This window comes from Cuculus canorus, chromosome 1 (assembly GCF_017976375.1).
Source record: "Cuculus canorus isolate bCucCan1 chromosome 1, bCucCan1.pri, whole genome shotgun sequence".
Lineage (NCBI taxonomy): Eukaryota > Metazoa > Chordata > Aves > Cuculiformes > Cuculidae > Cuculus > Cuculus canorus.
Genome location: NC_071401.1, coordinates 20,835,932 through 20,846,810, shown reverse-complemented (window position 1 = coordinate 20,846,810; position 10,879 = coordinate 20,835,932).

The window sequence follows — 10,879 nt, the reverse complement described above, 5'->3', positions numbered from 1 at the left end:
ACACAAACAACTCCCCCCCCACTCCCGCCCCAATTCTCCATTGTTCAAAACAACATATGACGACAGCTTTGGCAGGGCTTTATCCCTCCTGTTTGCACTCAAAGTAGTGAACAGCTCAAAATAGGAGGAGGAAGCTTTCCTCCTGCCTGGCTTTCACAGAGCTCCTCGTCAGAGGCAGCCAGGCAGCCTGTGGACTCCTGTATGGGGGCTTATGTGGCCATCTCCAGCTTCCCTGCAAAGCCATGGCACTATCTGCACAATTGCACAGTAGTGTCTGGATGTTTTATCCCTGGCTGGCTTTAATACCATCTTCAAGTTATTGTTTCAGAGCTGCCTGATGCAACATCAAAGCAGCAGCCCAGACAAAGCACATTCAGGCTGGGAGCTGGGGTGGAAAGAGGTAAAATTTGCAGGAGAGCAATCAAGCATGTTTTTTTTTTTTTTTTGGTTCAATGGGAGTGAAGGGCATACAGGAGACTTTCTGGTGGAAGAACTTTTGTAGGTGTGAGCCTGACCAGACAGAAAATCTAGCCCATCTCAGAATACAGTTAGCTGCTTCTTTTTATTGTGATCACCAAACTTTTAGTAAATATTGATTGGGAGTGTTGGAAGGAATATTTGGACTCGGGTAACATCACAAAGAATATCTGAAGGTAAATGCATAGGGTCTTTCATGTAATGAAAATAGATGTAAGTTGAGAATCCTAACAAGAACTGATCTTCATTTCGGATCTTGTTTAAGACATTAATTACAGAATATTGTAGACCTCGTTAAAAACGCAGTCATAGGCAAATAGGCACAGCCTTACCCTACCTAACAGAAATATAAAAATTATGCTGCAACAAACTGTGTTTGAAAACTTCATGACCTTCTACAGCCACAACTGCAGTGAGTTTTGTGGGTACCGGGAGGACTCATACTAATTATTATTCCATTTGCAAAGCATCATGGTTTTAAGGAATATAAATTACCATAAAAACAATAATTCTCCTTATTACTAATCTGTTGAATAGCTGGAGAAGCAGAAACCAGAGTACTGAAATGACGTGCCTGTGCTCTCCCACAAAGTTGGTTAAAAAAACATAATAGAAATTGAGAGTCTTGACATTCAGCTGTTCTGTCAAGATTTAAGGATTTATGGAAGTTACCTTGTAAACATACAAAAAAACCACCCTCGGGGAAGTGAAATCACAAATTTAACTAATTGAGCCAAATAATTCCAGGGTGCTCTTGTCAGCGGGCAGCTCTTCTCTTTGAGGTTGTTTTCTTCTTTTTTCCCCACTGAGCTTTTGTGAATTCCTTGTTGATTCCTCACGTTTTAGTCACTTAAATTGGCAAGTCTGCATTTTTTTTTAATGTCACAGACACTTCAGTTTAGTTCTCTGAATTCTGCAGTTACTCAACTCACGTATGGCCATTGAATCAATTATATCCGCAAGCAGAAGCCATGCATATATGCGTGCGTATCACACATTAGCTATTTAATTTTAAGTTGTTTCTGTTGCCCTTTTCAGCTCCAGAAAGAAATGATGCAGCTATCTTTGCAGTGAGGGCATGGTGGCGATCACTTTCCGTCAGTATGCACACTGGAAAAGCTGCTGGCTTTGGCTACAGATGTCCCTGCTCCTCTCCTTTGGGTCGCCCAAGGTACTGACAGGACCGTCTCCGGATTTAGCACAGCAGTGTGACTGTTTTGGTCTTTCTCTTGGCTTTCCGGCCCATCTGTTTAATGTCTGCACCTTCCATCGGGCCCAGCTATTAGTCAGACTTCTGTTGCACACTGGGTTTTTCTGCCCTGCCCTTCAATTGTTACTCCTGCTTTTTCTCCGGCTCTGGTTCCTTTTTTATAACTGGGCCGTTTTAGGTACTGCATTTTATCCTCTGCTCCTGGAGGTAGTCCTCAAAAAGCCTCGTTTTTTCTTGGTTCATCTTTCCTACCTCAAAGAAAAACAAAAAAAAGGTGTGTGCTACTTTTGAAGACAAGAATATGAACCATCTGTGTTTGAAAATAATATTGAACACAATGTCTTTCATCTGCATGTGTGGGAAGAAAAGATGGGAACGAATCACCTGTGTTACACTCATTCTTTGATGAGTATCAAGAATTACACTGTTTTATAGGGTATATTTTTTCTTCAAGGAATTTTTAAAGGACACAGCTGAGAAATAGCCATAAATAAGGAAGTGATCAGAAACAGAAATCGGATGAAGAGGTTTTATCTGGGACCACTTGTGAGGCTAAGCTACTTCCCATGCTGCCAGATTCCCCTCTTTATGGTGTTGCCTTTTAACAGCGAGATCTGGAAGGGCCATAAGGTCAGGAACTGGTAAGTGAAGCTCGCTCATACCAGTAATGATGCCTCTGTAGTCACACATGGCAATAAGGATGCCAGCTGGAATTTGCCTCATGGCAGGCAAACCCAGAAGCCCTATGAGTGTTAGAGAGGACCCAAATAGTCTTAGTTCATGTGAAGGAAGGGGCTTTTTTCAAGGTTAATTCAGTTATAAAAACAACTATCCGGGCTAGATTGGTTTGCCCTTGCCTGGAAAAGACAAAAGAGAAAGGCATGAGTGGTTTTTTCCTCCCTCTTTTCTTCATGGAACACTACCTGCAAGTTCAAGGATATTTCGTTTCCTTGCTTTTCAGCCATGCATGGAAACTGGTGTGGAGTGAGGGTCTCAGTCACTTCTCATGAGACAAAGTAGCCTGAGGGGTACTCTCCTCCTGCTCCAGCCATGGCAAGAAGGTGCTTCCTTTTTCTGGAAAGCAGCAGAGGATGAGCAGTACCCGCAGCGAAAAAATGCCTGAGGGGGTTCACCCCTTGTTGGTCCTACCAGGTCATACCAGTGTTGGTACTGGACACGTCTGGAGCTGCTAGGATTATGGCTGACTTTCTGTTGTAGCACCTGTGGCTATTCCTGCCTTCAAAACAGTATTTTGAACTGCTGACTACTCTGCTAGTCTGTTTTGCCTCTGTTTCCAGCTTCTCTTTGCAGTAGATTACTTTTCAGTGCAACTGGTATGCTGACACGATCACAAACCCACAGGTGCCAGTGCTTGGGCAGGGTCTATCTGTGCCTATGATCTGGTTTTCTGGGGCATTTCTTGTGTGTCTACCAGCCTGTGTGGCAGCTTGTGCTGCAGCAGCCCACGATGCTTTCCCACTGAACTCCAGTCTGTGTTACATAGAATCATAGAATAGTTTGGGTTGGAAAGGACCTGAAAGATCATCTAGTTCCAACCCCCCTGCCATGGGCAGGGACATCCCACTAAATCAGGCTGCTCAAGGCCCCCATTCAACCTGGCCTTGAACACCTCCAGGGATGGGGCAGCCACAGCCTCCCTGGGCAACCTGTGTCATTGTTTCACCACTCTCACTGTTAAGAAATTCTTCCTAATGTCTAGTCTAAATCTGCCCCTCTCCAGGTTATACCCATTGCCCCCAGTACTATCACTACAAGCCTTTGTAAATAGCCCTCCTCAGCTTTCTTGTAGCCCCTTCAGGTACTGGAAGGTAGTTATAAGATCTCCTCTGAGCCTTCTCTTCTCCAGGCTGAACAGGCCCAACTCTCTCAGCCTATCCTCGTAGGAAAGGTGCTCCAGCCCTCTGATCATCTTTGTTGCCCTCCTCTGGACCCGTTCCAACAGCTCCATATCTTTCTTACATTGAGGATTCCAGAACTGGACAGAGTACTCCAGGTGAGGTCTCACAACAGAGGAATAGATGGGCAGAATCCCCTCCCTCGACCTGCTGGCCACGCTTCTTTTGGTGTAGCCCAGGATACAGTTTGGCCTTCTGGCCTGCGAGCACACATTGCCGGCTCATTCTGAGCTTCTCATCGACCAGCACCCCCAAGTTCTTCTCTACTGGGCTGCTCTCAATCACATAATCCCCCATCCTATATTGAAACTGTGGATAGCCCTGACCCATGTTAGGGACAAACGACAAGGTGTTACTTCTGCATCCTGAATTTTCTGTATGGCACAGCTTTAGCATTCTTCTGTCTCCTACTCATCTGCTTTAAAAAAAAAAAAAAAAAATCTTCATTTCTCTCACCTCAGTTTGATGTGGAGCCACTGGAACCCATGGAGGTCTCACGAATGACGTGAGTGAAGAGGCCTCACCTTGAATCCTGTGTTCAGTTTTGTGCCACTCACTACAAGACAGACATTGAGGGGCTGGAGTGTATGCAAAGAGGGGCTTCAAAGGTGGTGAAGGGTCTAGCAAACAAGTCTCATGATGAGCGGCTGAGGGAACTGGAGTTATTTAGTCTGGAGAAGAGGAGGCTGAGAGGAGATATTTTTGCTGTCTACAATTGCCTGAAAGGAGGTTGTGGCGAGGTGGGTGTTGGTTTCTTCTCCCAAGCAATAAGTGATAGGATGAGAGGAAATGGTCTCAAGTTGTGCCAGAGGACATTTAGATTTGTTATTAGGAAATACTACCTCACTGAAAGGGTTGTAAAGAATTCGAACAGGCTTCCCAGGGAAGTGGTTGTGTCACCATTCACATGTAGATGTGGTGCTTAGAGACATAATTTAACGGTAAGCTTGGTGCTGTTAGGCTAATGGTTGTACTGGATGATCTTAAAGGCCTTTTCCAACCCAAGTGACTCAGTGATTCTGTGACTGACTGAGTTCTCTCTCCCCAGGACCTTCTTAGCTAACTCCATCTTCCTTTCCAGTTTATCCCCAATAGACTACAAAGCCAACTCCGTTCTGGTTCCACTTACCATGACGTCGATTATCAGGTACCTTCCTAATTAAGTAGAGTCTGTGCATTTCTTATTTCAATGGCAAAGTTTTGCAGAGTCAGGCACAAACGTTCCTTTGCAGTGATGCCAGTAAGACTGGCACAAAAACAATGCCCTCAATATACTCCAAGGTGACTAGTGAACGTTCTGGTACTGAAAGGGGGAGAAACAGATACTTTGGTTATCTTTCATGCTAAAATCTATGCCTTTGTTCAACATTCAAGGGGAATGTGGGAAAAAACCCAGAAAAAATATCATGCTAAATATGAAAGCTGTGTGAGAGTTGTTTCTCCCCAGTGCAGAACTAAGCCTTGTGTTGCTTGCTGCAAATAACATTAGTGGCTAAGATTTGCAAATATGAAAATGTTGATGGCAAGGTAGGTCCTGCAAAGCCTCCGGGAGTGTGGGGCTGTATCCAGTCACATGGACCAACTCCAGCACACAGCAGGTCCCTGTGCTTTGCAAGATGTCATGAGAAATTACTGTTTCTGTCACAGAGTTCAAGAATTTTATTTGTATATTTTACAGAAAAAGGAAAAAAAATACCCAGCCCTTTCTGTTTTGCTAACAGTGGTTCATTACACACTTTGTGTTCTAGAGAAGCAACAGAGTTTCAAAAGTCTGCGTACCCTGGTACAAAAATTCAAGAAATGTGCTCAGAAATAAGACTGTTTCAAAAACACACAAACCCAAATTTGTCCAGCTGAATGTCTGGGGACTGGGCTAGAGCAAATGAGTTTTCCAAACTTTTTTTCTTTTAATCCTGCTAAAAAAAATTAGTGTCTTAATAGGACAGTAATCCACATGTGCTGTAATACTGGTTGCTAATTAAATAATTTTGAGACTTAGAAATGCAGATAAAGCAAGCGGGGATTAAACTGTCCTGGCAGTGTTAGTTTCTTTAGGAAATTCCCACGAGTTTTTACAGAAAACCATTTAAATGAGCACAGAGACAGGAAAAACACCTTTTCAGCAATCCCTGTTTACTATATGGAGCCTGCATATTTCTAATAGCGAAGTCTTTCACACATTAAGGGAAAATTGATGTGATTTATACAAGGTCAGTACTTCCTGTAATTCAGTGATATCCAATCTTTTTCACATGTCAGAGAACACATTCTTCCCTTTTGTTACTGGCAATATCGGCCTGGGGTGAAGACCCAAAACTAAGTGTGAGGTGTATCAACCATGGCCCAGGAGGCTCCCTGAAGCATTAAATGTAACTTGGGCACAATGTTCCTGCTAGGAAGGATGGATTTGACACCTGCCTCTGTTCTGTCCATGAGCTCCCCTTTTCACTTGGCTGCTTCCCCTGGGGATGCTTGTTTCCCCTTGGAGAGGTCTGAGGGTCTGGGATTAGAGGTGTTCGCTCCTCCTGCAGTACTCACGAGTCCTACAGGAACAGAAAATCCCTTCCTGGCTTTGTGTGGCACCTCCAGCCCACTATTTCCCTGTCTCTGTGCAAAAGGAATCTCCTTGGTGTTTCTCAGGGGTTTCCAGTCACAGGGAATGGGAGCAGCAGCAAACCAGGATTTTGGGAACCTTCTCCTGAGTCAAGCCGGGGCTGGCCACAGTGCATTCAGCCACCCTTTCCAGCATCCCCACACCAAAACGTGTAGCCTTGCTGCTCTGCTTGGTCTTTGCTCAGGTTTTGTGGAGCCTGGCTGTGCTGCAAGTTTAGTTAGCTGGTATTTCTGTATTACAACTTTGATTTTTGGTGCTTTCATTTAGCTATTTATTAAGATACTTAAATGCAAATGTAGGCACTCAAGTTATGGTTTATACATTGTCTATATCTGCACTTCTCACTTGAAAATGTGTTGATGTAAATTATTGGCAAGTGCAGTTTTCTATGTCTCTTATAGCACTGTCTTACACAGCCAGATCTGTGGGGTTCTACTTGATTCTGGTGTTAGAGATGTGGTATAAAAATAACCACATTTTCAAGCCCTGCCTTTGTAATTTAGCCTATGGCTTAAAGCAGGAAACTCTCAGTAAAGAGAAACACATTGAACAGTTGATTCATAGTGGCATGCTCTAGTTTTCTCTCTTTCAAACAAGGAGAATGAAAAAGATGTTACTAGTGGAAATGAAGGCAGAAGGAAGTATTAGTTTATTGTTTCCTGCCATTTTGAGAGTGTCCAGTGTCATTCTTTTTCCCTTTAATTCTTATTAATTAGAAAAGAAACATGGCAAGCTATGCACAAACACTTCATTGCAAGATAATAATTTGCCATGTGATGCTAAGATTCTTAAAATTTTCAGGAATCTTCCAAGTATATTATACTCTTTTGACCGGTAGCAGGTTAATGTGTTCCCTAGGGTAAATGACTTTTTACTTTTGATGTTAAGAGAAACTTCTCTGGAAATCTTTCTCCCTGGCTAGAAGCAAACACTTTGAAATGCTTTATTATAATTGAACATCCATAATGTTCAGTGTATAAAAAAAAAAAAAAAAAGACTTTTACAAAAAATACCTTATAAATGATTAATAGAAAAGCATCATACCCTTAAAATGCTTCACTGTACTTGCAGTGCAAAAGGCACGTCACATGCTGGAGTTACACCAAATTTACATTATTGCTCTCTGCTACTGTGTTCTGCTCTATTTTATTTAATATACATTTCTATCAGTGCCTAAGCGCTTTCTAGTTTTTCAGTAAGGGAGCAAATTAATGTAATATATCCTTTTTTACGCTTTCACTTTTATTTGTGCAATGGAGTATTTTGGTAGGTTGGTTTTCTCTAGAATACACAAACCTATTTATTTACTTCGGAGAAAACAGAGAGAGAAAGCATACCTCGCACTTGGGGCAGAGAGTTGTGAAGCTGAATGTTCCCAGTCCCAATGGGACTCCATTCCTGGCGCAACTGGGCTTTCTGATTTCTAAGGACACTGAATTGAGCACTTTCCAAGGGCTGCATTTGGGTCAGCATATTTAGGTTTTCATAAGCACCTAACGGTTAACCCGCTCAAATCCTTCTGCCTCCGTAAGACAGCATCCTACCTCTGTAGTTAAAATCTTCATAGAGAATTGAAGGAACAGAGATTTAAGCTGATTCACAACAGCTTTAATTAAAACTCAGTTAAACTGGTTCACATTTAAACATCCAGGAGACACTTGCATGATCCCTACTTAATTACTGTAGTGTCGCCTAATGCCCTCTTCTGTGCCCACAGGTGGCAGGCTCATGCATGGGGGCCATGGGGTGTAGAGCTCTGCTGGGCTGCTTGAGCTCTATGCTCCCTTGTCACCTTGTTTTGCACTCCCAATCCCTCCCTGGACTCTGCTGAGGCTTGGTGGCCCTGGGCAAGCAGCTGCAGAGTGTAGAGAAGGCAGGTGGGGAGCTCAGTGCTCCCCCAGTGGGGCTACTGCCATGCTGCTGAGAAGAAGCTGTTTGTACGGTCACAGGGGCAGCGGAGGCTGGTGGTGCCCAGCACTGCCTGCAGCCATATGGCTGCTCCAGGGGCTTCTTGGCACAGCCCCCAGCAAATCCTCTTAGTTCAGCTTCACCATCTTTCTTGCTTCTTTGATGTTGGTCTTTCCTTGGTGCCTGCTCCAGTCTCAATTCCCACTGCAAACTCTTGCAATGAGATAGTGATTGTGCCCCCACATCTCTTATGGCCTGACCATGGCTGAGGGATGGGACATTGAGTTTATATCTGCTCTCTGCACAGGGTCTCACCTGATGATGGGACAACAGGCACAAAATGGCCCATATTCATTAAACCCTGTCATCCCCAAACCAAGTGGCTGCATCCAAACTACCTTTCCCACTGTTCTGATATCTATCATAAGCACCTAATCAAGACGAACTATCCCAAGGAGAGCAAAAAAGAGCATTTTGTCATGAGGGGCACTGCTCAGTAGCAAAGACTAGGAATGAAGAACTTAAATCTGTTGCTAATATTGATTCTCCTCTTTGGTACCTCAATAAGGTATTTGTTTGTTTCCATGTGTCAGAGGCAGACAATAAAAACCGACTTTCCTAATGGTGTTAAAAGGATTTTTATTAAAATATAGATCAAGAAAATGAAAAGCAGTAAATAAAATATTTGGGTTTTGGGTTTTTTTTTCAGAGTGGAAGGAGGTGCATAGCCTTATGTTGATGAGTTCACATTAACAACAGGTTGTTGCAATTTATTCTATTCCTCAAAACCTAGATAAGAAAACACAAATCTCTGCTGATGCCTTTTCAGTTTCAAAGCAGCACAATAAAAAAACATCTGCTAAAGCTAATGACTGCATTTGCATAGATTGCATGTGACAACAGGGCGTCTTGTCATGTAGACAACAAGCCACAACTGTGATGCACTTCTTTGGCATTTATTGCCAGAAGTCAGCTACACCTCTACAATAATAGAGTCAGTTCATTTCCAGGAGGGCTTTGGCTAATGCCACCAGGGAATATTATTGATTCCCTCTTGTTTTCCAAGCTGAAAGGTGTAGGGCTGTCTCCTGCCAAGTGTGGAGGAGAGGCAGAGGAGAGAAAACAGCTCTCATGATGGCACCTAGCAAACCCCTTAGCTCTGAAGTGGTGGGAGGAAGGAGTCCAATTATGCTGGTCTCAGGCTGAGCCTGGTTCTCTGGCAGCATGAGCACAGGGCTGGCTGCAGGCGACACAGGGTGGTTGCGCACAGCCTTGCTATACGCTGAGCTGAGGGAGGGCTGGGGCCTGTCATGGAGCATCATGGCTGGATGCCATGCCGAGTTGGAGGGGAAAAAAGGTTCCTTTGTGTTTTTAGCACAGTGGTTGAGTTTCATGGCATCACTTTGTTATTCTTGCAGTGTTGGCAATGGACAAATACAAGATGACAATTTATATCCCAAGGCAAACTGTCTCTGATATAGTGCTACTCCTTTCATTGTGCTTAATTGGGCTAACAAAAAAAGACAACAGCTGCAATGGTGGGAATGAAAAATGCCTTTGCTTGTCCTGGATTTGACAGGAATCAGCCTGACAAGGGATTATCAATTGATCCGAGATAAGTGTCACTGAGGGATGCAGTTTGTTTACTGTTTATCCCCTTTACTATTTCATGGATACAATTGCACTCCAAAAAAACTAATATAAACAGTTATTTTGAAACAGAAGCAACTCTTAAGCAAGTTTAAGTCCGTAGTGTAAAAACAAGAATAATCATAGAATCACAGAGTCATAGAATCATAGAATCATAGACTCATAGAATAGTTTGGGTTGGAAGGGACCTTAAAGATCATCTAGTTCCAACAACCCTGCCACAGGCAGGGACACATCCCACATAGAATAGGGAAAAAAATGCTGTAGGACTCCTGTGTTTTTAGCTATGTACAAATGCATGTGCCTGTGTGTCATGAAGTGAGAAAATGAGAACCAGACCATAGGCACGTTTTTGAAAAAAAATCAGGTCATTTTCTCCAGCTTGTGTCTTCCAAGACTGCAGTCACAGGATGGTTCCTTCTAGCCTGGTAACTGGTAAGTTCAGGCAAAGCCCTGCAACCACCTGTCAACCTGCTTTAGGAGAGTGTCAGGGAAAAAGTCCATGAAAAGGACTGGATGATCTTGACTGTCCCATTTGATACATATGACATATTTTGGATTGTGCATGGTTTTCCCATTGTGTTTTTCTGGAAGCAGGGGGCATATACGCTGGCATGGAAGTCAAGAGATATGGGCTTGCCCCTACCAGCCAGTGAGTTCAGGCAAACCTGTGCTGCTGCTGGTTTCCAGTTTCCCCACCCCTGGTCCTGGTCCAGCACCGTGGACCTTGGTGGGAGTTTCGCAGTTGTCTTTGATAGATGCCAAAGACACGTTGTATGTGGAAAAATGGCTGAAGAGCCAAGGGTCTAGAGGGTGCTTGTACTGCATCCCAGGTACCCCATCAGCCAACTCAAAGGGCATAATCCTACATTTCTTACATGCTCTTGGTTCTTCTCCAGAATCCTGTTCTGTACAGGTAAGGAGAAGAGCAGGAATGGAAGCCCCAGTGATTATTCCTCTTGGTACTAATCTATTTTCAAACTGAACTGTACTCTTTAGATATTTTAGTAAAACTGTCACAAATCAACACCCACTGCTGCATTTTTTTAGTGATGAAAAAAAAAGGAAAAAGAGAAACTGAAAATCTGTCCTTTAGCTGACATT